Below are 26,319 nucleotides of genomic sequence, written 5' to 3'. Positions count from 1 at the left end.
ATGCGTCAACGTGTTTACCGTAAATATAGATCCTGCATGGTGTACCATAAATATAGATCCTGCATGGTGTGTGGAGTATGAACTAAAGGACACACATATACACACACACACACATACCCCTCACTTGTGTTCACATGGAAACGTAACGGGTGTCCACATTAAGCTTGTATCTGTCCACCTGAGGAAAGAAAATCTGAAGGAATACCTCTATGTGAAAAATGGATGCAAAAATGCGACTTTCCGGAGAGCCAAGTAATATTTTTTGTTTCAGAATGTGTTACTGTTTGCGAATAAGCCTACGTTGCTTTGATGTTAATGCCCGTGACATCTGTCTCATTGGAGCACAAAAACAAAGTGACTGCAAGTTCTGCTCGGTTCTTAATTGAGGTCAAACAGACACATGTGCACATGCACTCGCGCACACGTGCACACACATACACACATACACACATGCATACACAAGCACACACACATGCACACATGCATACACAAGCACACACATACACACATGCATACACGTGCACACACACACACATACAAGTGCACACACACACACACACACATGCACACACGCACACACACATCAGCAACGCCCACAGGCTGTCCCAGTGTGGAGCCGGTGGGCAGGAGGGAAGAAGATCGTGTATGTCCAGAAAGCTCCGCTGCCGGGCCGGGGCGGCACCGCCGAGGGCGCGAGGGATCTGGAGGGCAGGAGGTCCGGGTCCCGGAAGTTCTCCCTCGGAGAAGAAGGCGCGACACCAAGGCCCCCGGGGGTCTCTGGCTGCCCTTCTGCTCGGTGCCGGCGGATCACGAGCAGCCCCGGCATGGCGACGTGGCCCACTGCGGGCTGTGCCTCGCTTCCTTTCTCCTCGTGGGAGCCCGGTGGGTTCTCCATTTCCCGGGTCCCAGGGGTCTCCTCCCTGGCATGTGCAGTAACATCGCAGCCACCCGACACTGACGCTCGGACGAAGAGGGCGAGAACAGACGCTCCTGGGAAGGGGCACAGACGGGAAGGCCGGACGCCCGTCTCTGAAGACCCCAGAGTGCCGTGTGGGCCCACCAGGGGTCAGGGGAGGGGACAGACGGACAGCCGGCGGGCAGGAGCCACGGACGAGGGGGTCATGCAGAGAAGGGGCAGAGAGGACGTCGGGGTGGGGGTGCCGGGTTTGCACACAGCCGGCCCTCCTGGGCCAGTCTCCACCTGGGCCCCCACGACCGAGGGTCACCGAACACCCCAGCACTGACCCCGGGGGGCAGAGCAGAGAAAGCCCTGCTGGGTGTGGCCCCACGCAAAGCATAAAGGGAAACCAAGAGAATCTTGTATGCGAAGTCCACGTCGGCCTGGGCCCTGCATTTGACCAGAGTGAGCGAGGCCAGTGGGCAGCGGGCGGAAGTGACTTTTGAGAACTTTGGGTTATTGGGTCAAGAAACAGTTGGAGACGTGTCAAGTTCTCAAATGGCATCTAAAGAGGCAATGCATTTTCCTTGGCCTTCTAGAACCTTCCTCTCCTTCCGATGAGGAACGTCCTTCCACCAGATTCCTCTGCCCCCACCCCCCACGCAAGTCCTCTCCCCTCCAAATGGGGGGCTGGACCCCCGGACATTAGTCATTGGAGAAATTCTTGGCAATGGAAGGGAATTTTTTTTTAATTTGAGCAACAGATGGACAATTGCATATTTCGCCGTGCTTGGCAGCTGGCCTTCTCAAAAAGGCGCCCACGGGCCCCGCCAGGGGGATCAGGTGCTCCCGGCCGTCCTCACTAAGCAGGGTGGGCACGCGGCCAGTGCGGTGGGGGGGCCGCGGCCTGCTGGCACCTTCAAGGCTGAGGAGACTGTCTGGCGCGGGGCCAGGAGGACGCTGGGCAGAGTCCAAGCCACTGGCCACCGCAGGAGCCGAGACCCCGGCAGCCCGGCCCAGGGCGGCCCAGGCCCTTGGCTCTCGCCAGGGTCAGTGGAATTGGGCAGTGAGCTGGCAGCCCGCGCCTGAGGCCGCCCTGAAGGCCCGGGTGGACGCAGGGTGGCGCAGCCGTCCCTCCAGGAGGACCACAGAGCTGGGCTGGGGTGACCTTGCCCAAGTGTGCGGAGGGCGGGGTAGGGGCCAGCCCGTGCTAACTGCCCCCAGGCTGCCCGCTGCGTCTCTGCTCGGCCCCGGGCGCCCAGTGACCGCCAGGCCGGGTCCTCGAGGCCCCCCGGCATCGGAGGGGACACCCCAGCCTGGCCCACAAATCCCCCTCGCAGGCTCGTGCCTGAACCTGCCGCCCAGACCTGCCACGGGCTCTGCCCCAGCTTCCCGCGGAGCAGGGGCCTGTGGGCACCTGAGCGGGACGTCCCGGCCAGCGCCCGGGGCAGCTCAGACACGAGGGCCAGGCTCCGTGTCACACGCAAAGTCCAGTTCTTCTCTAAAACCAGCCCACAGGAGGCAGACCCAGAGGAGGTCCCTGAGACAGAGGCAGTGTCCACTGCACACGAGCCGGGACAGCGGGGAGCAGACACGGCGTCCGCTTCCAGGGCAGCGGTGCCAACCGTGACCTAGGAGACTTGGTGTGGTGTGTCCCCCTCTCTCTCCATAAATAATGGATGCATCAACATGCTTACCGTAAATATATGATCCTGCATGACGTATAGAGTATGAACTAAAGGCCACACACACACACACACACACACACACACACACACACACACACACACACACACTCACACACGTCTCACCTGAGTTTACATGGAAGGGCCACCTCCACTGGGAAGGCCTCCCATTTCACTCCCTCCCTTGGGGCTCCTCTGGGCCCCATATTCCCAGCAGCCCCCGGGCTGGGGTGCTCTGACGTGGAGGAGAGCCCCCGTGAGGCCTGCGGGCGGCTGGAACGTGGCATCTACAGGCCTCAGGGCGCCTGCCGGTGGCAGCCCCGGGCGCTCACTCCGCCCCCCCCCCCCCCGCCTGGTACATCTCTCCTGGGCGAGTCTCTCCGCGGTGCCCTTGGAGCCGGTCTGTCCGAGAGGCCTCAGCCAGGGGGTCCCACCCGCCACACGCGGCCGCACGTCCAGGACGCAGAGCCAGCTCGGGCGCCTTCTTTGGGACCCTCTTTCCCCCGCATGGAGGAAGCCGGTTCCACCCGCACACGGGCAAAAAACTTGCTCTTGAAGGAACAGTTGGGGTTGCTTGTTGCAGGGCGCCGGGGACAAGACAGACCCAAGGCGATGGCGCCCGGGTGCAAGGGCTGGGCTCCCGCTGGCATGGCGCCCACGGGCAGCCGCCAGGCACCGGGACGGGGCGGGCCAGAGCCAGGCGGGCTACGGCCCCCGTCCAGGTGGTCTACACTGTGGCGGGTTTGTACTCAGACTCAACACACAGCCACAGTCAGGGCAGCGACGGAGACCCAAAGGCCCGCCTGAGGGACGGCTCTGGTCCGGCTCCAGGAGCCCGGCCGAGCCAGGCACAGGCCAGCCCGGGTGCCGTGCTGAGCACTGACCCTGCTCCAGGCCCGGCCCTGCCCCACGCCCCTCCCCCCGCCTCCCTTCCTCTCGCCCCCCTCCCTCGCTCTCCCTAACTCTCCCTCAGTCTCTGTCTCTGTGTCTCTGTCTCTCTCCCCCCCCCTCCTGCTCCCTCTCTCTCTCCCCCACTCTCCTCCTCCTAGGTGCCAGCAAACCCATGGGTGTCCGCAGCCCCCTCAGGTCAACCACAGGCCTGGGGCCCCTTTGGCCGTGCAGCCCCCTCCCTCCACACCCGTGTCCCTCAGCCCGGACCCACTTTGGGGCACAGCATCGTAGGAGCCCGTCCCATGGGTGGGCAGGCCCCTCCCCTCCATGCCCAGCATGGCAAGGCCCCCAGCGCCCCTGAATGTGACTCCGGAACCCCACTGTGGGGGTCTCCCGGCACTGCAGGGGCCTGGCCTCCGGCCCTTGCTCTGGTCTGCGAGCCTGGTCGGCCAAGAATCCCCCCGGCCCCGCTGGGCTGCTGAGCAGGGCATGCGAGCCCCCCACAGCCAGCACTGCCTCTGGCCAGGGCCTGCCCAAGGCCGAGACGATGCCCACTGCTGCTTGGCACCACCCAGCCGGGCGCGCCGGAATCAGCAGCCCTGCCGTGGGCCCCGGGCACCAGGACCCTCTGCCCCAGGGCTGCCCGAGCACCAGGCGGGCCAGGCCCGTGCTGGATGGCGCTGGAGAGAGGACGGCGCCTCACTGCAGGGGCGGGTGTCCCGAGAACTCCGCTGGGCGGAGACCAGCCTGCACCGCCGGATCCACGCACCAGGGCCCCTGCACCACTCACGGCCCAGGCAGGGCCCGGGTCCCCGCCGGCCCCCCTACCCGCACAGCCCCGGGGGTGCTGGGGGGCACTGCCTCCCTCTGGGCTTCTCCTGGCGGCTCCCCACCCCAGGCCCAGCTTCTGGGACCCCCGCACACCGCACAGGCGCCTATCCACGGCGAGAGCCACCCTTCCTGCACCCACAGGGCGGCACCCAGGCCCACGCCCAGCACCAAAGCCCACTGGCTCTGAGCTCAGGAATCACCCCTGGCGGTGCTCAGGGGATGCTGGGAGTCGAACCCGGGTCAGCCGTGTGCAAGGCAAACGCCCTCCCCACTGTGCTCTCGCTCCAGCCCCCCACTGTCTTTCTTTCTCAAGTGAACCCCTCACTGGCCCTGGGTGGTCTCTGAGCAGACCCCTGGCCTCAGTCTACCTTCCTCTCCCCTGCTGGTCAGTGGCCACTGGCCAGCGGCCCACACATCTGGGCTGTGACCCCAACTGCTCCCCGCGAGGGGTCGGGCTGGCCAGCGCCTCCTGGCCCAGGGCTGGTCCCCTGTTCTTGCCGCGGGCAGCCGCCAGCCACGGATGGGAAAAGGCCTGCGGCAAAGGCCCGGCCCTACCCAGCGGTGCCGCGAGGTCCCTCCTCCGGCCAGGCCAGGCCTGGGAAGCCACAGAAGGTGAAGGGGCCCCGCAGGGCCAGTCACCTCCCTACCAGGAGCCGTTTGCAGCGAACCGTCCACGATATGAAAATGTACTTAATGCAATTAATAATTTAAGGAGCGGGCACGTGTGCCGGAGAGCTAAACGCTTGTCAGCGTGATCGATGCCGGCCTCCCCACTGATCCTTCCCGTGCAGAGAGCAGAGGGATTTTGCAAACTTGCGTTGACCTTGGGCTGCCGCAGACAGGAGGGTAGGGGGCGGGCTGCTGCGGCGGCCGGCCCACTCACAAGGCGCCGGCGCCCGATTTACGGCCCTCCCCCCAATTAAGGGCCTGTAGAAACATTAAAATTAATGCAGTCTTAACTCCGAGAGCAGGTCCTACTTTCTTAATTAGTGCATAATTATTCCGTTTTTGATATCCTGGAAAATTATCACATGGAAATTATTTAAGGCAGTGTAACAATAGCAAAAACTCCCTCCCCCTCCATTAACATGTGGAAGTAATTAACACTTTATTACAGTGAAAATACTATTGCCGCTAATGTTTAATGACTTTCCCCATTGCATCCTAAGCAGGAAATTCAAGATGCAGTGGAGTGATGGCTTCCTGTAAGCACATCATTCGCGGCGTGCAGAGACGCGCCGGTCAGTGCTAGCGACGCTGGAAACCAGCCAAGGGCATGGACACACGGACACTCGCTGCTCGGAGTTCTGCGGGAGAAGCATCCGTGAGTGTGAGCGCACGGAGGGGGCACAGGAAAGTGAAGTGTGAGGCGGATACCCAAGGACACTAGGAGCAAGGCCCAGGAGGGTTGGTCCAGCGGGTGTGGGGAGGGCAGTGAGGACGGAGGAGGGACCATTCTGACAGTATCACTTGTCATCCCGTTGATCTTCGATTTGCTCAAGCGGGCGCCAGTAGCGTCTCCATTCGTCCCTGTCGTGTGCTAGTGTAGCCCAATGGTATCTGCTCCTCCAGGAACAGGAAGAGCCTCACACCATTATTCAGGGTTTTGACGAAGAAGTCTGACCATCTCGTTGGTGGGCGGCCACACGGTCTCTTGACGTCCCATGGAATCCAGTCAGTAAAGCTCTAGTCCAGCGGTCATCTCTGAATTGCATTACGTGTCCAGCCCATCTGACTTTAGATGCCTTAGCAAACGAGACGGTATCCCTGATTCTTGACCGTCGACGGAGGTCGGAACTCCGGATTCCTTCTCTCACTTGAGTGAAACGTGATACTCCAAGCATAGCTCTTTCGATTCCTCTTTGGGATACCCGAATAGCGTTCTCATCCTGTTTGCGTAGGGCCCAGGGCTCTGAGGCATATGTTAGTGCAGGAAGAACGGTGGAGTCGAAAAGATGTGCCAGGAGCCAGAGGTTCTTCATCCTCTTAACCCCTTTTTCAACGCTCTTGAAGGCATTCCACACTGCTCTCTTCCTCCTGCGCAGTTCTGGCGCCAAGTCGTTCCTCATGTTGATTTCTCGACCCAGGTACACATAGCTGCTGCATTCAGAGATGTTCGTTCCATTGAGAGCAAATAGAACATCGGGGACTAGTTCTTTTTTCATGAACATTGTCTTGGTGAGATTCAGCTAAAGTCCAACCTTTCCACACATGTGGTTGAAGTCGGCCAGCATTTGTGCCCCTTGGCTAATGCTTGGCGTTATGAGACGGAAGCTTGCATTTGGACAGGTAGCGTGTGAAGAGCCAAGCCAGTGTATTGACAAGTACTGGTGGCAGATGCTTCAGGTGTTTGGGTCTGACCTTGTCTAGACCGGGTGCTGTATGCATCTTTACCAACAAAATGGTGTGTCGGATTCTGGAAGGGAGGACATTGGGAACGACATATCCATCCTGTGGAATTTGGTATGTGGGCAGGTGGATGTGGCTGTCAAAGAGATCTGAGTAGAAGTCATGAATAATCCTCTCCATTGCCCTTCTGGAAGATGCGATAGATGCATCAGGACGTCGGAGGGCAGTCATCTTGGTCTTGTAGTTGGCGAAGGACAGGCGAGCATTGTGAATACTTTTCCTGGCTTCTGCCGCATCGGCCAACACTGCTGCTCTTCTCTCTTTGAGGTCTTCCTTTATCGCTTCTCTGAACAGCTCTTCGAGCTCAGACATTAGCTTGTGGTTGCCTGAGGCTCATGCCAAACCATGTTGACAAACGAGCTTGAGAGTTTCCGAAGACAGGCGTCTGTTTGTGGCTTTCTTACTCTCGGCATCCCTTGCGCAGTCTTGGAGGTGCTGAACCAGTCGATCGTATTCCTCGTGGATGTTGTCAACGATGGCATCTTCCCATGTTGCCTCAATAGTGCCAAAGAGCTCCCAGTTGGTGCCAAAGAGTCCCATTCTGGGAGTTCTCTTCTTAAGCTTAAACTTTGTAGTCCTTTTTCCTGCTCTGTGAAGTAGAATTTTGCACGAAGGAGATGGTGGCCTGATCCCATTTGGAATTTTGGGACAACAGCAAAATCAGTCAGGCAAAACCATCAGTTGAATATGATTTGGTCAATTTCAATGAGACCCGGAAACAGAGATCCTCTGTCTGCCTCCCCCAGTCTCTGGTGCCCCAGGGATCACACCCAGACGGCCCACTCTGCCAGCGCCAGGTAAATACCTCATTAGCTGACACCCACTCCCTCCGCTGCCCAGCCACTGTCGCCACGCTCCAGGCCGCTTTCCGGACCACATCATAAGACACTTAATACCCATTTTCCATAATTACCGAAGCATATTTGATGGGGTTCAAGTATGGTGTGAACCATGGGAACACCTGTAAGGGCGATCAGAGGCCGCCCTAAAAGCCTCCATCCCTCTCGGAGAGCCCGGCAAGCTACCAAGAGTACCCCGCCCGCACGGCAAGGCCTGGCAAGCTACTCGTGGCGGTTTCAACATGCCAAAAACAGAAACAATGGGCCTCATTCCCCTGACTCTGAGAGGGCCCCCAATACGGCAGCGTTCAGAAGGATGAGCAAGGAGAGGCTGATAAAATGTCAGGGATGAACTAGACTGCCAAAACAAAGAGGGACTAAAATGACTGTCTGTACTTTCAACGCACGTATACTGGCCTCGGAAGCATCCATCGAGGACCTGACGGTGCAAGCACAGAAGATCAAGCACGACATCATTGGTCTGACTGAAATGAGAAGACATCAATCACATCACGCCATTTCGACACTGGAGAAGAATTGTTCCTCGGAACATGCAACAACAGAGGCATTGGTGGCGTTGGTGTCCTTGTTAACACGAACTTGGCCATGATCATTGATTCATTCGAAGGCCTAACAATCTGAATTAGACGATTACCCTTGAATAGATGTGGCTCACTGCCGGCAGTTTCTATCTTTGTCGTCTACACACCAACATCCAACTACGATGAAGAAGAAATTGAGAAGTTCTACATGGAGCTGGAGAAGTTCTATAAAGAAGGCCACACCTTCTACAAGGTCATTGATGGTGATTTTAATGCCAAGATAGGACCGAGAAGGTCGCCTGAAGAACTACACATTGGGACCCATGGCCTAGAATGGAACAAACAGGGTGAGAGACTGTCTGAGTTCATCATGTCGACCGAGACCATCCGTGTAACTCACAGTTCCAGAAGGCCGAATCTAAAGGCTGGACATGGGGGTCTCCCGGTGGACAGTTCCACGCTGAAACTGATGCAAATTGACCACATTCTGACAGTGACAGTTGGAAATAGTCACTCTGGGTAAGAACCGAGTGCTGAGAGCCGGCGAGGGACGTGCATGGTGACCTCTCAGTACTGGTACTGATAATGCCTGCGCTGTGTCTGCCCTGACCCTGCGGTGTCAGTGGAGGGCGGGGAACAGACCCAGGTGGAGAGCTCCCAACCTCCACCAGTGCTGAGAGAGGAGTACTCCCTGAGCAGTGCTCCTGCAGGGGTTCAGGTGGGGATCAAGTCCTGCAGGGATACCGAGGGGACAAAGCGACGCCAGCTCTTTTGCCCGTCAACTGAAGCATCAATGCAGAAACTGAAGCAGGCCTGAATGCAGGAGAGAAAATCTGTACAGAACAACCAACAACTGTCGCTGAAGAAAACAATGATAAAACCACGGAACGGGTTCCGTGTTCAAATGGCGTCGAAGGGAACCAACTGTAAGTTTAGAGAGAGACCAAAGGCTGATACACCCACACCTAAATGTTGGACCATTAGGGAAAATGCGTTGGGCTGTGCCCAGCGGTGCCAGGGGCCACTTCCTAGAGGGCACTGGGGACCCCAGCAGTGCTCAGGGACCCCCGGAGGTCAAACCTGGGCTCCAGCACAGAGCACTGAGCCCCGAGACACCCACATCCGTGGAGGCCAAGGCTTAGTATCGGCAAGCTGGTGAGTCGATTCAAGTCCCTCCAAGTTGAAGCTTTGTTATGGAACTGAGCACTGTGACCTCAAACACTGCATGTGAGACAGCCACGAGGAACAAGGCTGGGGCAGGTGCGTCACCTACTCGCAGACTTCCTCTGAAAATGCAGTGATCCTGTGGGAGACGGAGAGTGGGGCGAAGGGCAGCCTTGCACGAGGACGGCCCGTGTTTGACCCCTGGCACCCCCTTGGTCCCCTGAGCACCTCCAAGAGTGATCTCTGGGCATAGAGCTGGGAGTAACCCTGGAGGACAGCCGGGGGGTGGCTCCCAAACAAACAAAAACTGCGCCATCAGACCGCGGGTCCTTGGACAGTATGAACACAGCCCGTGGGGCAGAGGCCAGCCAGGAAGGCCCCTTCCACCCGCCAAGGCTGGACGCTAGGGCCGCCAAGGATGCGTTGGTCACGGCCCACGGAGTGGACTGTCCATTCTCTGTCCAGCGAGCTGGCTCCTTCCCCGCGACGCCTGTCTTGCCCGTGGCTGCGGTTGCTCCTGGGGGGCGCTGAGACCCCACTCGCTGCAGCCGCATCGACCGTTTCTGCCGCGGTTGGGCTGTTACACGGCAGCAATCCCTGCACCGTCCTGCGTGGTGGGTGTTGCCGGGACCCTCTCTGGAGGGGCCGCGCTGAGTGTCTCCCGCGGGCCTCTCGCCGGGGAGAGGCTTCCCTTCAGTGGCGGCCGTGAGCCCGGTCTCCAGCCCGGGGCTCCCGGCCGTGCCCTGTCCCGGCTGTGCCCCCGGCACGCTGCCACCGTGGCTCGGCTACGCTGGTGGACGGGCCGAGACTCACGCCACCCTGGTGAGGGCCAGGACAGGGTCGCTGCCTGCGGGGGAGCCGGGCTCCTCGGGACAGCTCCTCTGCAAGCCCCCGTCTGATCCTGTCCCCGTGTGGACCGTGGGAACCACCCGCCGTGGGCACCTGAGGCCTCACAGCACATGCAGAGAAAGTGTCTTTGCTCAATGGCAAGCAACTGCCCCCCTGTGATTAATGCCTTTCAGAAGAAGGCCCGACTCACCTCAAAGGAAAATTCTCTCCTGTTCTCCACCAAAATCTCCACGTACTTCTCGTTCCCCTGCCGTTCACGCACAGTCGACTGGCGCCAACGCTCTGAGGCGGACGGGCAGGAGAGTCGCTTCTGCCGGCACTGGATGTTCTGGGAAACGATGAAATCACATTTTTAATCTTATCTTTTACTTTTTATCGTGAATGTATATATTTGGGTATCTTATTTCTGGCCTATAAAAATATTGGCCTTCACTGTGGCTCCTTTGCATATTAATATCTAATTTTGGAGTGAAATGCTGATTTCGGGAGAATTCAGTAAGAACCCTGAGGTCGCGTGGAGCCTTCTTCAGGGCCCGAGTCTTTCTGCTTATGCAGAAGGTCCGTCCTTCCCTGGCCGGCTGCTTCCCGCTCTCTGCAGGGCCCTGCGCTTCCTGGCAGGGGTCCGGCAGCTAAGGTTCCTGTCACTTTTCTTCCTGTGTCGCTGGTGCTTTCTTGCCAGTTAGGCATCGGCAGACGAACTTCAGGCGCGACCCCACCTGCGACCTTGGCTTCTGCGCCCGGGGAGCCTGGCCCTGGGGGAGCCCCGGCATCGGGGGTCGCTCGGCCTGAACCCCACTTCTGCCCAGGGCGCCTTAAGCCAGGGAGCGGCAGCTCAGCCCCCCCACAGTCCCCCGGGGGAGCCGTCGGCAGAGCCCGGGGATGCCTCTCCAGCCCCGCAGCTCGGACCCCTCCGTGTGTTTCCCACACAGAGACCCGCGCGAGGACCGGGGCAGACGTCCTGCTCCCTTCCGACCAGCCGAGAGGCTTTCCAGCGGCAGCTGTCAGGGCAGGCCGCCTCAGGCTGGGGCGGGGAACCAGGCCGCGGGCATCGTCTCGAGCGTCTCACCCCTCACTGAGGGGGCGGGAGCAGCAGCCGTGCGGCAGGCCCCCCCTCTCCCCGCCGTCTGGGGTCCTGGAGCTCCTCCGCCCGGACGCCCCCTCTGGCCTTCCGCTTCTTTCTCGGCAGGAAGAGCGGCCGACTCCTGCTGGCCACCCTCGGGGGTCTCCGCGCCTGTGTCCCTGGCTTTCAGCCCGTGGGGCGTGGACACTGCCCGTGGTCCACCGACAGCCCACCGTCTCCTAGTACAGGCGTGGACACTGCCCGTGGTCCACCGACAGCCCGCCGTCTCCTAGTACAGGCGTGGACACTGCCCGTGGTCCACCGACAGCCCACCGTCTCCTAGTACAGGCGTGGACACTGCCCGTGGTCCACCGACAGCCCACCGTCTCCTAGTACAGGCGTGGACACTGCCCGTGGTCCACCGACAGCCCGCCGTCTCCTAGTACAGCGGCTGCACGAGCGGGGCGGGGGCTGCGTTATGCTGACTTCAACCTCAAACCCGTGAGATACGGTGGACATTTCATTTCTCTGTCTTCGATGTCCGCTGACCTGCGCGCTGGCTCTGCTGCTTGCCCGGTGCCCGGGGGCGGGCTCTGGGCCAGGCAGCTCGAAGCACGATGCCCCATCCCAGTGCCCCAACCCCACGGCCCCGCCACCTGCCCACAGACGGAGCCAGCCCAGGGTCTCCGGTGCCCGCGCAGAGGAGGGTGCTGGGGGGGGGCTGGCTGCATCAGACAGGGAGCCACGGGGCCCTGAAACAGTGCGGCCCGCTGGGGGGCTGCTCCCGCCCCTCTGGGCTTCATGGCGAGGGGACTTTTCTCCCCTCCGAGAGAGTGTCTGTGGACACGGGAAGCTAAGGGCTATGACCCGAGTCTCACGGGGACAGGTCAGCGGGGCCACCACTCTCCCCACCACCGTGGTGGACCTACAGAGGGACCCCTCCAGGCCTGCCACAGGACAGGGGTCTCCACACTGGTGCCCCTTACTCGCCAGCCCCCAGGGCTCACTTCCTCCCCATGGACGCCCCCCCACGCAGCCCAGCCAGCCGGGTCCACATACTGGCCTGGACCCAGCGGAACGGCCCAGACAGTAAGGATGGCCACACTCCGTGTCCACGGCTGTAGTGCGCTGCCCGATGGACCCCAGATTTCCCCAGAAGGCCGACTGCATGCCCAGCGACCAGAACTCCGGAGGCAGGTTTTAAAGTCTAGCCCTACGGGTATCCTAACACAGGGGCCACCCTTTGGGCTGCTTTTAATTACGCACAAATGAAATCATTGACATAGTATGCCATTAGGCAATTATTTTGCTGGCATTTTGACTCTTTTGAGACATGAACATTTACTGCATTGATCTACACAATTCTTTAACTCAATTGGAGCAGGTTGTAACATAATTAAAGAGTTAATATTGACTTAGAGCAATCAAGAACACTTATGCGAGTATCACATTTGGATTAATAGTATATGCTTTGGATCTCAAAGTATTGCTATTTTTAATCCTTCTTTATCCCCGAGCTATTACAACAGAGAGGTGGATGTTAATTATTATTTTCTGACTTAATATTTTAAATAAATGAATAAATTAACACCCAAAATGATGTTCATCTGAGAGTTTACCAACTTGTGGCTGTTCCTCATTTAGATACTTTCCCGAAGTATACATAAATTCAAAAAACGTGCAGCTGGCCCCTTGCGAGGTCTGGAGCTACTTCCTCGAAAGTGTCTGAGTGTTGGCATGTCGGACTCCGCCCAAGTCTTCCTCTCCGCGGGACGCTGCCAGTCTCGGCTTCTCACGTGGCAATCAGCACCTGAAATCCTCGGCCACGTGAGTTTCACCGCCAAGGCTCTCCCAGCTGTGCTCCGGAGCTGCCGACATCCCAGCAGCTCCTCAAGGTGTGAGGCAGAGACGCGGGTGGAATAAGCGTTCGCTGGGTCTGGAGGGTCGGCTGTCCCGCCCGGCTTCTTGGGGCCCCGCCAAGGGCGCCAGGAGCTTGGCTGGCTGCGGGCGAGCCCACCCCGGCCATCTGCCTCTCCACCGAGAGGCTGCTCCATCCGGGCTGCCAAAAGCCGGTGCCGGTGGCTGTTTCTGTCGGGCTGTCACGCCAGAAGTCCTCTGGCCGAGACAGAACTCTGCTGGCCACGGGGACATGTCCTCACCCTCTTGAATTGGACTCGTATTTGGCCCTCCCAGGGTCTGACCGCTGAGCGGTGGTTCCTCCCGGGTGGCCAAGGAGACGTGGCCACTGGTGTGGACAGTGGGAGTTGGCCGGCCGAGTGGGTCTGAAGCCAGCCCCGGGGAGGGAAGATCTTCGGTCGTGGCTTAGCAAATGATCCTCATGAACAAGCTGATGGCTCCAAGTTCAAGTTGCTTAGGAAGAAAGAAACGGCGTTGGCGCGGGGCCAGCATATTCAGAACAGACCCGAGGTGCCTGCCAGCCCCCCCAACTCGCGCAGTCGGGCCCAGACAAAGGGAGATCCCCCCCGGACCCTGCCAGACTCTCGGCACGCACACGCGGCCGGCCAAGCGCACCCTGGCTCTGCCTGCAGCTCCTCCAACGCTGCCGTTTCCTCTCCTGCTGCCAGCCGCTCCCAGGGCCACCAGCCCGTGCTCCAGCGCCAAGAGGCCGTCGTCCGCCCTGCCACAGCTCGTGCAACTGTCATGCAATTAGCGAGGCGCGCTCCTGCCGGCCCTGCTCTTCATCCCGGAGCCCCCAAAGAGGTCAGTCTCGACTTCCAGGGGTGGGAGGTCGAGCACCAGCCGCCCGCCAGGCCCAGGGTGCAGCCCTCCAGGCTCCTTCCAAAGCAGCCCTTGAGAGACACCAGGCAGGGCCCGAGTCGCCAGACTCCGCAGGCTTGCCAGGGGAGTGCCAACACTGAGCGAATTTGCATCAGGCAATTCATCAAGCGGATTGGGGAGCTCGCCGATTTAGCCAGATTCCTCCCTCCCTCTGTCACTCCGTCCGTCCCCCCTCTCTGAGGACTCACAGTGGAGGCCGCCAGTCTTCAGCCAAGGTCCGTAAGGCGCCAGTGCCAGGGAGACGCTCTCGGGCACTCTCCCCAGGAAACGCAGAGGCGGGTGCCATGGCCAACGCGGGGCAGAGCAGCCAGCGCGAGCAGCGGCCAGGAAGTTAGGGAGCGTTTAGGGAATGACGGAGACACGTCGGCACAAGCCAGAGGCGACGCGGGGGCCCCACCGGAGTGGGACAGGGCCAGAGGAGAACCCGAACTCGGCAGAAGCCCCCCACCTGCGCCTTAGTGGGGGAGGGGAGCCAGCCCCTTCACAGCCAACACCCAGACCAAGGCCTTGCGGCTCACGAGACGTCAAACCCACAGCTGGCTTGCAGGCAGATGGCCACGGGTGCGAGGATGAACGGCCGCATCCCTGAAGGGCCCAACAGACGTCTCCGCGGCAACTCCCCGCCCGCCCTGCCCCGTTCCTCCCCTCGCAGCGGGAGGGCAGGGCGCCGGCCAGGGTGGACAGGGCTCTCCCAGGACCCGCACCCTCCCGGTGTCCCTCACGGAAACTCGACCAAGCGTGGGGCAGAGCAGGACGCCCCAGACGGAGGCGTGTCCTCAGGGAACCTCAGATCACACAGCCGGGGGGGGGGGGAGGGGAGCACTGGGCCAGGGCGCCTCTGGGAGCAGGCAGGGGTGGGGATGGGCCACCCGTGGCGCCAGGAGTGGGCCGGGGTGTGGGGGGCCCCAGAGCCGCTGCCTGAGGCTTGTGCCTGCCGCGGTGAGCGTGTGAGCGTGTGAGCACTCTACCCTGCTCTCCCGCCCGCGCAAACAAGAACGCTTTATACACGCATGCATGTCATCACGTGTGTCCACATGCAAGCTTGTTTGTGAGGGTAGACTCATGTGTTCACATGCATGTGGGCGTGTGTGTGCCAGTATGTGCCAGTATGTGTATATGTGTGCATGAGCCTACATTATGTGTTTGTGTGCATGCGTGTCTATGCATGCACATGCGTGTGCATACTGTGCATGTGTGCTCTTAGGTTCGTGTGTGAATGTGTTTTTGTATGTATGCATGCATACATCACACAAATGGGGACACGTGTGTGTGGGTATGCACAGAGGGTGTCTCTGCTTGTGCCTTAGTAAAGCGGCCCCACTCCTGGGCACAGAAGTCAGCGAGACAAGGGGCTGAGGCCGCACGGCGCATCACGCCCCGGCTCTGAGGGCGCCAGCAGCTCTCGCTCCCCCAGGAGCAGGAGAACCCGGGACTCAGCGACCACAGAGACAGGTGGGGGTCGCCCAGGAGACAGACAGTGAAACAGCAGCCTGGCCTCACCCGGGGGGTGGGGGGCTGCCTTCCCTGGGGCTTGCTCGTTGCCCCCTGAGATGGCGCCTCGGGTCCCGCGCTTACCGGCGGTCCTGCTGGGAGCCTTTGGGCGGCTGCGTGGGGACGGCAGCTGGAAGTGGGTCAGACACGCAGCTGACGCCCTCGGACGCACATGAAGCCTGGCACAGCTCTGGCTGGCGGGGCGGCTCCATGGCCAACGCCCGGGGCTGGGTGGCAGAGTGGTTCCGTCTCCCCAGTGAAAAGCGTTTTGGGAAGTTCCCGCTTCGGTCACACATAGACGGTCCCTGCCGGATCCAGGGCTGTAGACAACAGAAATGCCCCTAAAAGCAAGAAACATTCTTAGTTGAAGAATGAAAGGTTGTTCCCAGCCCTTGCCGAAGGCACGGGGGTCAGAGGCACCGGCTGCACGTATGTCCATGGGTCTGGCTCCACGCACAGGACGTGGGGGAGGGCGGGGGGGCTTCAGGGCGGGGGACACTCCGGCCTCTCTCTCCCGACCTTGGTTTCCGGGGACACTATCGTGATCTTTCCTCCATTTTCCTTAGTTCCTGTTATCATCGGAAATGCCACCGACCCGCCCAGGCCCGGAGGAGCCTCTCGAAAAACACCCTTTCGGCCTGTTGGACTTCGTAGGAGCTGCCACGTCCCGTTACTTAGGAACAAAAACGTTGCTGATCAAATTCAAATTGGTACCAGCGGTCCGGGCCCGAAGCCCTCACGCGGTGACGTGTGCGCGCAGCTGATTCTGATTCGGGTGGAGGCTGGGACGCTCCTCTCCCCATGCCCGGCCGCCCGGGCCAGCAAGAGCACTGGGCACCGAGCTCGGGCCTCAGTGCCGCGCCGGCCTCCACCTCACGCTCCTGCCAAACCGGCTTGAAACATGCGTTGGTCTTTCAGGCTCGGTTACTTGGTTGCTTAAATCTTCTTACGACCATCAACAACAGTTTGTTAATATGATTCCTTTGCCTCCTCCCCTCGCTGTCGCCCCGAGTCATCTGTTACGCTGTCACGGGGTCCCCCAGGAGCCGGGTCTGGCTTGCATGCTTCCCTTTATCTGCCCGTTCCCTGGGAGAACTACAACACCGTATCTCCCGCGACACGGGCCGCCTTATCGGCCCCGCTGACAGCTCCCGGCTCGCGCTCCCTTCCCTGCGCCCACTCCCGGCCTCCGCGCGGCCGTGACACAGACGCGGCTGGCCCGAGGCTCGCGGAACCTCCCCGCGCCTATGCAATCGCGTCGTTTATTCTCTCCCTTTTGCCTAAACGATTAAGAGCTGGGGGTTGTTTTCCTGAAGGCACTAGGGGTGTTGATCAGCTCGGCCTGATCACACGAAGCTCTTCCTGCTCTGGAAGGTTCCCGGGGGCCGGGGCGGGGTGTGGACGCTCCCCGGCCCACAGCCTCAGAGGCAGGCGGGCGTCCTTACGAGGGACAGAGCGGGGCTGGAGTGGTAGCATAGCGGGTAGGGTGTTTGCCTTGCAAGCGGCCGACCCGGGTTCGATTCCCAGCATCCCATATGGTCCCCCAAGCACCGCCAGGAGTAATTCCTGAGTGTAAAAGCCAGGAGTAACCCCTGAGCATCGCCGGGTGTGACCCAAAAGCAAAAACAAAAAAAAAAAAAAAACGAGGGTCAGAGCGAGTTGCCCTGGGAGAAGAGAGAGCAGCCCGCGGCCCCGGTGTGGCGAGGGGCGTGGACCGGCGCGGCTGTCACCCCCACGCAGACCCCCCGGCAGCCTTGGGGTCTCAGGGCACCCCGCTCGTTCCCCCAGACCCTGCCGGGGGCTTTCGCCCTCGCAGCTCCAGGGGGCACTGCCCCAAGCCTCCGGGTGAAGCAGCAACTTGACGTCTCTGCCACCCCCGCGGAGTCTGAAGCCGACTGAAGGCGCAGCGAGACTGACCCTGATGAAAGGCTCCTCGCGGGACCTGGGCCAAGGCCCCAGAGGAGGGCAGGGGAGGGGCCGTTAGAGAGGGCAGGAGCAGGGCAGAGCCCTGGGGCAAGGCTGTCGGGAGCCCCCGCTCCCCGGGGCCAGGCACCCTGGCGCTGGCAAGCCGCCGACCCCGGTCAGAGGCAGGGCAGAGCGCGAGGGCCGAGGCTGGGCTCCGGAGCGAGGGGTGTCTGGCCCCCAGGGAGAGGCGGAGAGAGGCAGAAGGGCCTCCTCCCTCTGGGCGCTGCCCCCTCGGACAGCCCCAACACGGAGCCCGACTTCCTTCGCTTTCGTCAAACAAACTATCATTTTCTTGTCTGGTGGGTTGTTTTGTTGGGGTCTCACCGAGCAGTGCTCACAGTTCTCTCCTGGCTCTGCACTCAAGGACCGTGCCTGGATGGGCTGGAGGGAGTGTTGGCGGTGGCAGGAGCTGCACCCGGGTCAGCCGCGTGCCAGGGGTCACCAGGCCCTCGGAGCTGTCTTTCCAGAGCTGCTTTCGCCTTTCTGTCAGAGACCCTTAGAAGGAACAAACACAACTGTTGGCAGTTTCCAAAATTCAACAGGACCACGTGAATGCGGTTCTCGGCTCTGAGAACAGGGGTCTCCTCTGGGGGGAGGGCGTCACCAGCCCCTGCAGTGCGTCCACTCTAGAAAGTTCCGGAATCACCTGCATGAAAGAAGGTGATTCCCTTTTGGAGAGCCCGGCAAGCTACCGAGAGGATCCCGCCCGCACGGCAGAGCCTGGCAAGCTCCCCGGGGCGTATTCGATATGCCAAACACAGTAACAAGTCCCACAATGGAGACGTTACTGGTGCCCGCTCGAGTACATCGACGAGCAACGGGACACCTGCGTGCAGAGGCCTGGAAATTGGGAGAGGGGCTGAGAAACAAGAGGGAGGGCAGAAAGAAGCAGAGAGTGGGAGAGAAAAGGGCGTCAAGAACGGGGGCGCAGAAATGATAAAAATGCAGTGACGGGTTCCAAGAGGGTGCCGGCGGCGGGAGACTAGGAAGTGTGAGTCGAGGCGGCTCTCGGACCCAAGACCTCCTTCCCACAGAGAGGAGCAGGACAAAGAAATTCAAAAGGCAGCAGAAAAGAACATCAGCGCAGCCAGCAGACTCTGCACACGCACACACAAAAAAATCAGACCGGCAGGCTAAAAGGTATCGCCCACCCTCGCTTCCCGGGAACAGAAGCAATTATCAAACGCCTTCCTCTCTACACCGAGAGCAGACGTGGAAACAAACCGCATTTGCCGGCGGAGAGAGTTCACAGCTTTTCCTGTGAAGACCAGGGGTGAAAGACGTATTTATATATTCTCCAGCAAGTGGTGACGGGCTGGGAGGGAGCAGCCTGCCGTCGGCGAGATAACCCGGGGTTTATCTGCACGGGAGAATAATGAAAGACGCTCCTCAGGCCCGCGCCTGTGGCATGAGACGCCAGGCTAGAGCCCCGCCGAGAAGGGTCCCAGGGAAGAGAAGCCTGACCTCCGACCCGAGCTGGCCACGCTATTTTCTATCTGTGAACTGATTCCTAGAGCACTCTCTAGCCTGACGATGTAATGATTAAGCAAAAGTTAGAAGCAACCAATACATTAAGTCTTTAGCTTGGAAACGAGAGAAAATAGGAACAAATACTTTGAGCATTAGCTAAACTAGACACCCGTGAATTAAATGACGTGACACATGACGTGATCGATCCGAGGCATCGTTCTTTCTTAAGACTCACAAATCTACTTGCACCAGGAATTTAATTTAAAATAGGAGGTGAGTAGCTTGATTGGTCAGTTTTACTTGACAGTGGACAAGTGAAGGCACGCGTCCGCTGTGCGAGGACATGTGGAGAGGCCGGGAAAGCGTCCCCAAGAAGGCCCTCACAGCCAGAAGTTGTGACTATAAAGGGAACAATTTCGCCTGGTGCATATTTTTTACAGATCTGCCTTGTAACAAGCAAAGAGGACGAAGGTGGCCCCCGGGGCACCCGTCTCGGAGACAGCAGCGCCTTCCCTGGGCCTGGGGGCTGAGGGAGGCCAGGGACGGAGACAGCAGCGCCTTCCCTGGGCCCGGGGCTGGAGGGAGGCCGGGGACAGAGACAGCAGCGCCTTCCCTGGGCCCGGGGCTGGAGGGAGGCCGGGGACGGAGACAGCAGCGCCTTCCCTGGGCCTGGGGGCTGAGGGAGGCCGGGGACGGAGACAGCAGCACCTTCCCTGGGCCCGGGGCTGGAGGGAGGCCGGGGACGGAGACAGCAGCGCCTTCCCTGGGCCTGGGGGCTGGAGGGAGGCCGGGGACGGAGACAGCAGCGCCTTCCCTGGGCCTGGGGGCTGGAGGGAGGCCGGGGACGGAGACAGCAGCGCCTTCCCTGGGCCTGGGGGCTGAGGGAGGCCGGGGACAGAGACAGCAGCACCTTCCCTGGGCCTGGGGGCTGAGGGAGGCCGGGGACGGAGACAGCAGCGCCTTCCCTGGGCCCGGGGGCTGGAGGGAGGCCGGGGACAGAGACAGCAGCGCCTCCCCTGGGCCCGGGGGCTGGAGGGAGGCCGGGGACAGAGACAGCAGAGCCTTCCCTGGGCCCGGGGCTGGAGGGAGGCCGGGGACGGAGACAGCAGAGCCTTCCCTGGGCCCGGGGCTGGAGGGAGGCCGGGGACGGAGACAGCAGAGCCTTCCCTGGGCCCGGGGCTGGAGGGAGGCCGGGGACAGAGCCCGGGTCAGCAGCGCCTTCCCTGAGCCCGGGGACTGAGGGAGGCCGGGGACAGACCCCGGGTCAGCAGCGGCCCCAGGCGGCTCGGGGCGGAGGCCAGTCGCTGCGGCCTGAGGCACCAGAGGGGGCACTTTGTCGACGTCTCCCGGGGACGGCGCCCTGGAGGACAGCGAGACGGGCACGGGCTGGACGCTGGCACAGGACCATGCTCCCGCCATGCCACTGCGGGGGGCGTGACACCGACGGTCCGAGGAAGCCGCCGTCGCCCACAAAACGTGAAATCCACACGTCCTCTCGGCAGACAGTTTTACTTTTGCTTTTTACCTGTGAAACCAATATTCCCTGGGCCCGGAGCACTAGGACAGCCGGCAGGACACGGGCCCCGTGAGGGGCGACGGGTCCATCCCGGCCCACACGGCCCCTGAGTGTGGAGCCAGGAGCAAGCCCTGAGCGTCGCCCGCCGGGTGAGACCCAAAAGCCAACAATCATAATAAAACAAACATTCCAAAATGCATTTTCTCCTGCGCACTTGTGCAGTTTTGTTTAAAATAATAACCATCCTGTAACAAAGCATAAACTACTGTGAGTCTTTGCTTTGTTTTTTTTAATTTTATTTTTACTGTGAGTCTTTTGAATGATGGGCTATGTTTTACTTACGAATTTGATTCCTGTCCCGGTAAGCTTCATTAGCTTACGAGCATTAGACCACAGCAGAACTATATCTTTATGGTACAAAACAAAATAAAGATAAATAATTTTTTATCATTCTGGGGAGGTACCTATGATAATAGCTTTGAAGCTCTAAATTAAATGAAAATTATGTATTTTAAATTATCAAATAGGAGTTATTACTGGAATTCAAAATGGTTTTATTCCTGAAAGCCTAGTGATATAATTAATCAAACTGATAGATCAAAAGAAAAAAATGTATGTATTTATTAACTAAATAGCTATAAAATCACGGGTAAAACCAGAAGTTAATTAATTTTCATGACATAATAAATATACACATTAACATGTTTTGCTGTAAAATATAACTTAAAATTTTGCTAAGTTCATTTCTAACCAATTAAACAACTCCAGAAAAAATACAAAATTTTCAAAAGATAGCATAAAAATATAGTCATTTCTAGGTTTTCTTTATGAGGAAAAGAATCGACTTCATATTTATTACACTAACTAGATAAAAGCAGAGATATTGGGAAAGTTGTTTTGAAAACCAATATTTTTTCCCTTCCTTGGAGGCATGAAAAGGTATAAAATATAATAAAAATGGGTTTATTCACAACAGAAATAAGAGATATAGACTCCGAAATAATTATTTTTTAACAAAAATGCTTAAAATCAATATTAAGGGTAAAAAGAGATTTAATGAATAAAGAATCAGATTCTGTTTATTAATAGAAAGAAAGGTCATGAGTATGAGACTGTCTCCAATCTTCGCCAAGTAATTTATCAACTGGACTTGATTCCATTTGCAGTTCAAGTGGAATATTCCTGCTTTGCTCTATGATTCTAAAGTCAAGGAACAAATAGGCAAAACGTCCTGGGAAGCATCTGAGATGGAGCGAGAGGAATTACTCAAAAGAACTATGAAGCTACGAGAATTTGAACGGTGGGGCCAGACGGGGCGGATACCCAGCCCTCCCCGGCAGGGAGGTTGGTCACACGCAGCCCCTCTCGGACGCAGACCCCGAGAGGAAGCGTCCGTCGAATCCCGCCTCTCGAAGACCTTCACTCTAGTTCCAACGGACTTTTTAAAGTAAAATGCAAAAGCAAATCGCTGACCCACAGAGGAAGAGGGAAGCGTGGGGCACATCTGCAGCGGAGCGGAAGGAAGGAAGCTAGCGCGTGTGGACTCTCGGCCCAGGGCGCCTTCAAGGCAGCGACGGCTCTGAACACAGCGGCAAACGGGGCAGTAACCGGGAGCCAGCACCGGCAGGTCCACGGGAACAGGCTGATGATCTACAGCCTCCTCCACGGGAACCATAAGAGCCAAACACCCCATTAGACAAAGGGCCAAGGCCAGACTCAGGTGTGGGCGCGTGGGGTCCTGGGCGGTCCCGCCTCTCCGAACCCCAGAAACGCGTGCTGCAGCCCCAAGCCAGCGGGGACACTGCAGCCCCCGAAACCCCGTTCCTGGAACAGCCGAGACCACTTGGCCCAGCACTGACGCGCAGGAAGGAGCGTGGGGCAGCCGGGAAGGACTCAGGCTGTCCTCGGAGACCCCCCGCCGCGCCATCTTCCTGAATGCAATTTTAGGAAATGTTTTAAATTGGGCACAACCTCGGGCCAGGGAATTCTGCTTCTAGGAACTCTTCCTACGGGGACACGCAGAGGCAATTGCAAGTAATTATGTATCTTGTCGTTCGTTACCGTGATATTTATCATGGCACAAACGCGCGAAGGGCCCGTGGGCCTGAGGGGGGCTGTGAGCTGTGTTTTGTCCCTGTCTCTGACTCGCCGCCTCTAGCCCAACTTCCAGAGTCACATGGAGATTATTCGCTCAGAGAGGGAGTGACCCCTCGATTCTCAGCTGGGCTCAGCTCCAGCCAGGAAACAAAAGCCTGGGCTCAGGGGGCCCCGGACCAGCCCTGGGCCTGGAGGAGAAGCAGGCCCAGCCCGTGCGGGTGGGCTGGGGTGGGCTGGGGTGGCCGGAGTCTGCGGCGAGCAGGACCCGCTTCCACACCGCAGAAGACTCAGCAAACGTTTTTGTCCTGTGATTTTGCTGGTTTGTTTGATCTTCAGACCACACCCCGCAGTAGCTCGGGGTCCCGCGGTGTGGCAGGGGAGGGCGCCCCTAAGTCGCCGTCCCCAAGAGAGGGAGACAGAAGGAGCAGGGCTGGCGGGGCAGGGCTGGGGGCACCAGCCACACACACGTGCAGACTGGCGACTGCCTCTGGCCTCACGCACCAGCTGATGTGCCACCTTGGGCCAAGGGCGCCTGCTGGAACCCGCCTCAGAACGCACTGCTGTGGGCGGATGCCTGGGACCCCGGCCGGGGACCCCCGCCCTGGAGACGAGAGGGCTGGGCAGGATGCCTGGGTCAAGTGTAAATCTCCCAGACCACTGACTCTGAGCCGGAGCTCACTGATTTATTGGCCTTGTGGAATCTTCCAGAATCTGGTTTACTCATTTCCCGGAGCTCGAGGATAGAACTCCCCTCCCACCCCCAGACCTGACAGACAGTGAGAAAGTCAAAAAGTCTCCCATGGATCATTTTCATCTGATAGGATTTCAGGGGGAAAAAATCAAATTAAAACATTCATCCAATTAGCAAAATACATAGGTGGAAATGATGAAACGTTTTTGGAATTTTCCGGTCTTCTGCATCCCTTTGGAATTCAATTCATCATCTTTGCCAGTGTCAAATCTTTCTGCTCAGACCCCCTGTGCCTAAGTGAATAATATTTCAACTGGAGAATTTGGAGGAATTGTGAAACCCATAAAAGAGATATTTGAAACTCTTAGTAATTATGCCAGGTACTTCAGATTTATCAGAATTGCCTCTACTCGGGAATGAGAAAACGTAGACTTGCCCAGATAAGTTAATTAGTCCACTTGCGTGAGCACCAGCCAGGGAGTCCAAGTTTTGCCCAGTTCGTCCTGCCCAAGTCTGGAGGGGCTCTGCGGTGGACCAAGCCGCAGGCGCCACTCAGGACACAGGGCCTGGGCCCCCCAGGAAACCACAGTTAAGGGGCTGGAGAGAGTAGGGCAGGCAGGACGCTCTCTTACACGCAGCCAACCTGGGCTCAATCCCTAGCACCCTGTAGAGTCCCCAGAGCACTTCCAGGGGAGTCCAGGAGTACAGGGTGAAGAGTAAGGCTGAGTATCACCAGGTGTGGGGAGAGAAAAGAAGAAAGAGGAAAGAAAGGAAGAAGGAAGGAAGGAAGGAAGGAAGGAAGGAAGGAAGGAAGGAAGGAAGGAAGGAAGGAAGGAAGGAAGGAAGGAAGGGAGGGAGGAAGGAAGGAAGGAGGGCGGGAGGTAGGGGGGGAGGGAGGAAGGAACGGGAGGAAGCTTATTTTCAGGAGCAGCGGTAGGAACTGAATCTCCTCGTGGCAGGGCAGGGCTGCAGCAGGCTGCTGAGCCGGGCGGGGTGGCCCGGGCACGTGAGCTGCCCCCTGCACGCCCCCTCGGCCGCCCGGGGTGAGAGAGCCGAGAGAGGGCCGCGGAGCCTCCGGGCCCTGCAGGAAGCGTTCCTGGCCCTGGACTGGGCTGCGTGCGCCGCGGTCCCTCTCCCAGCTCGAACCAGACCCTCCTCACCACGGTCCCCTTCCCCACCGGCCGCCCCTTCTGCCTGTGGACACGCGCGGGAGGCGGCGGCCTTACAGCCAGACGCCGTGGTGGACACCGCGGGCACAGGGCCAGCAGCTCCTTCGCCCTTGCTCTACTGTTGGTTTAACGGTGTTGGGCAAAGTCTGCGTCAAAATTCCAGACACGTCAGTTCCCCGGTTGACCTGAGGTGGTCCGAGCCCTGCGGTTGCCCCACTGATGTCCAGAAATAAAAAGAAACAGAGTGAGGATTTTGTTTTCCTGCTGCTTTTGGCCTCACGGTTCCAAGCTCATTCTTACTCCTTACGTGTGAGAAGTTACACATACATCCAAAATCTGTTTCCGGTTCCTTCCTGCTTTGCTCCGGCCCCTGGCGTCTGCTGGCACGGGAGACTCCGGCTTAATATTCCCAGTTAATACCCGCTGGCCCGCGCTGGCGGGTCTCCGTGCTCGGTCATTTCTAAGGTGCGTTCCCGGGACTCAGTTGTGTTTAACTTTCGTTTAGGTGCCCGAATGCAAATCAACGGCATTAACTAACCAGGCTCGAGAATGATTTATAAAGAAAAAGGAAGGGCCATGTCTTTCAGGCATAGAGCCGGAGGCTTGCTACGGAGGTGACCCGAGTGATCCGGGCCGCTCTGTTCAGCGAGGCCGCTCCCGCTCGTCCCTGAGCGTCTGGCCCGCCCTCCGACGGAGCGGACACTTTTCTCCAGGTCCATGTTAATTCTGTGCACCTGTGTCTCCACCTCACCCTGCCCGCGCACCGCTTCCATTAGAGTGGACGGGAGTCGCACCCCACAGCGGCCTTAATTGCAGTATGTGGAGCACACGCGGGGCCACCTCTACCATCACGCGCGTCTGCCCCCTTCGGCCTTTCTCTCGGGAACAGTGTTCTTTAAAGGGTCGGTGATGGCGGAAGAGTTTTCATTTATTTGTTGTGATTCCAAAGGACGCCAGGGCCCTACCAGCAGGCAGAAGGACAGCTGAAATGGGGGCACAGGTACGAGGAAGGCGCGTTTTGAAGAAACGCCTTTTCACCCCATCCAAGGGTGCGCGGTGCAATGCACGGCTGGGCCCGCGGTAATGAGGCGTGACTGTGCGTCAGCTGCATACGTCAGCCCCGGCCAGCACCAGCCCTGATGCAGTAGACTCGGCCTTTTCCTTTCACGTGGTGAAGTCTTGTCCTTCCACCTGCTCCCGTGGGCTGTGGCTCTCCGCAGGACCTTCTCCCGGTCCCTCCTTGGAACCAGCCACCGCATCTTAGCGCCTCTGGTTTTATTTACGCGGGAGTCTGGGTCTCTGCCCGGCCGGGCCCTTGACGAACGCTGCTTGTTTACGCGGCCAAGGCAGAGGGGACCGGGGCTGCGGCTTTGCCGGCCGGTCCCGAAGCTCGGGCACGGCCCACCCGCTCCCCTCTCTGAAGCAACAAGTAAACTCACTCGCTGTCAGTTAGGCTCAGAGGGAACCACACTCGGCACCAGCGCTTGATCTGAAAGAGGCAGTTACGGCGTCTCGAATAATAAGCTGAGATAAATAGAATTGGCCATCGAACAGAAAATACGAAGAAAGAAAAAGTCGAGGATGACACTGAGAAATGCCAGCCGGGTGAATCACGCTTGATGGGAAAAGGCGGCTGCCACTTTAAGAAGGCAGCGGTGCCCAGTGGCGGGATTTTATTTTACTACTTTATAGCCTGCTCACAACTACTTGGACAAATACAAAACAAGAATTACAGTGCGCCATAAGTTATTTTAATATCCTGTAGTGGTGCATACTTCCCGTGAAATCCCAAGACTATTGTTACAGTTCTCTGTTTGTGTGAAAATGTCAAGTTGTTTGGAGTGACTGCATACTCTAAATTATATATAACTGTTACTTTATAGCTAATAGGCACTAAAATTACTTTAAAACAGAAATGTAAAGTTATATTTTCATCCTTTCTGACAGATAATA

This window comes from Sorex araneus, chromosome 11 (assembly GCF_027595985.1).
Source record: "Sorex araneus isolate mSorAra2 chromosome 11, mSorAra2.pri, whole genome shotgun sequence".
Lineage (NCBI taxonomy): Eukaryota > Metazoa > Chordata > Mammalia > Eulipotyphla > Soricidae > Sorex > Sorex araneus.
Note: the sequence above shows the minus strand (reverse complement) of the source record.